Raw genomic sequence first — 2,656 nt, 5'->3', positions numbered from 1 at the left:
TTTTTGAACCCTAGAGTGTTGCGTATTTTTTTCCAGATTGAAGTTTTTGTTTTTTTTCTTTTTGCCGTCCTCTGTAGTTTTGTTGACTGCGTTTTCTAAATCTTCTGGGACGGTTTCTCCTGGGGTCTTTGTCTCATCTGTGGGTTCTGGGTCCGTTGAACAACCTGGTAAAGGGTCTCTAAAAAGTTCCTTCTCCGAAGAAACATCTTTACTCGATCCTATAACCAGGTCGACTGCGCTCTGAGAAATTTCCTCCTCCTGGAAAACGGTGATCTGTTTTTCATCTGTCAGATCTCTCAGAGTGTCTTTTGTTTTTCCTAATTCCTCTTTTACACAGCTTAATTCCAGCTGGTATTTTTTGGCTTCATCTTTTAGGGCAGTCACATCTGTTTCGTATCGATGATGTAGCTACTGGTACAAACCTTTAATTTTCTCAGACTCAGCCTGGGCTTGACTTTCCTTCTCCTCCAGGAATTTGATTTCTGTTATTTTGCTTTCTTGGAGTAAGGCATTTGTTGCTCTCAGATCATCTAGAATCACCTTATCCTCCTCTGATTTCTCTAGATAAGCTTTTCTTTCTTGAATCATCTGCTGCTGGAGTTTTCGATTTGCTCCAGTGCAGACTGCTGTGTTTCCTCGACAAGTTTTTGTTCTTTTTCTCTTTTCAAAAGAGCAGTTTCCCCCTGCTTTACCTTCTGCTTATAGATTTCTGCCTGCTGCTGCAATTCCATGATATCTGTTTCATATCTACTGCTTAGCTCATCATATAAAAAGTGGACCTGATCTAGTTCATTAAGGATGTATTTCTCCCTCTTTTTCAAAATTATGATTTCTCCTGCCATTTTCTGGAAGAGCTTCTCCTTCTCAGCTCTCAGGTTGTTCATGAGCTGCTGACTCTTCTTCTCTCTCTCTAAACTGGCATCTATTTCTTGTCTCACCTGCTGCTTATATTGTTCCACATCTCGACTAAGACTAGAAGTGTCGCTTTCATACTTTGATAAATTCGTGGAATGAATGTTTCATCTGGTCAAATTTTTGCTGCCGTCTCTTCTCACGTTGCAGGACTTTTATTTCTTTGATTGTGTCATCAATGATTGCCTTGTCCTCCCCTGATTTCTTGAGATGAACGTTTCTGTCTTGAATAATCTGGTGTTGAAGCTTTTCAACTTCTTGCTGCAGTTCAAAGTGTTTTCTGTCCTGGCAACACATCTCTTTCTTTTCTCTTATTTTTTGTTGGTATGATTCCACCTGCTGCTGTAACACCATTATATCCATTTCATACCTACTCATTAGTTGGTTCCCCTTTGCTTTCTCCCTTTCTAGCTCTTGCTTGGTCTCTTCCAGCTCTGCCTCCAGGTGAACCATTTTCTGGTTGTCTTCAACCCTTCCGGCGATCTCCACTTCCAGAAGGGATTTCTTTGGATTTCCTCCAGTAAGGCGTCGTGTGCAGCAGCAAACAGGCCTTCGGGGTTTTCCTGGACTCCCATTGTCGTGGAGTGATGGGGCCCCATCTTTCCACTGTGGTATCTTGGTGTATAATCAGACATTTTCTCTGAACTACAATCACTAAAATCGTCGATCGGTAAACTTTGTGAACGGTTGATTCCAAAGAGCTTTGCGCACATCTGAACTAGTCAGTGATATTGCAAGCAATGGAAAATATGCAGAATTGTGGCTGTGTCCAAATTCAGGGTCTGCATTCTTCGAAGGACTGGTCTATGTAGGACGGGTCCTTCGAAGGCCGTGAATAAACTGAGACCGGAAGAAAAATATCTGTGGATTCGGACAGGTCTAGCCTTCACCAACTGTCCCCGCCCCCTCCTCAGCGTAACTCATGTTGCCAAGCAACCGTGACAGCGCGAAGCAGAGAGGAGAAAAAACAACGGAACCGAAGTTTATTTTTCACTCATGTATTACTGATGTCTATATTATTCTTCACTTTTTATAGTAAAGGATGTTCCATAGTAAAAAGGAAATCTCTTACTTTGATTCTAAAATGTTCAAATGTGTACTGTATTCGTATTCCTTGTATTCTACAAGGAATACAAATTATTCATTAAAATACTCTCCACATCGCAGATAGGACATTACGGTTAAATAAACCTATTATGTTTGAAGGCTTAACTTTAATTAATCAATCAAACCGATGTGCTCTGCTTTGAAATACTTTATAAACCAAACATTTTCAACCAGACCTGTCTGAATAATATCGGTGTTTAACTCCCACTCATTGGGGAAAGCTAGCGGGAGTTTTTATAACAATGTGCCAGGAGTTAGGCGTTTTCTCTCGGTGTACCGAACCTGGAGCGCCCGGCCGGCTGACAGCTGGCGGGGAGCTGGCTGTTAACGCAGCGGTAGCAGACAGGTCCGAAAATGTCAGAGCAATATTGTAATTAGATGATGTATTGATGAACCGAGCAGATATTTGAGATTTACACACTTACATTCTCGCCTAAAAACGTTGCACCAAATCACGTTGTGTCATTTAAAGTGTAATAAAGTTAAATAATTTGTCGCTATTCACCGCCATTGACGCTCTGCCTGAACGCCCAGTTGGAACCCGCAATGAATTATGGGATATCGTGGGCCGTGAAGGATACACCGGACCCATCCTTCAAATCTGGGGAAAAGAAGGACGCATTTGAAGGAGTCTTTG

Source organism: Poecilia latipinna, unplaced genomic scaffold (genome assembly GCF_001443285.1).
Source record: "Poecilia latipinna isolate Pla-1442-1.1 unplaced genomic scaffold, P_latipinna-1.0 Scaffold3168, whole genome shotgun sequence".
Classification (NCBI taxonomy): domain Eukaryota; kingdom Metazoa; phylum Chordata; class Actinopteri; order Cyprinodontiformes; family Poeciliidae; genus Poecilia; species Poecilia latipinna.
Note: the sequence above shows the minus strand (reverse complement) of the source record.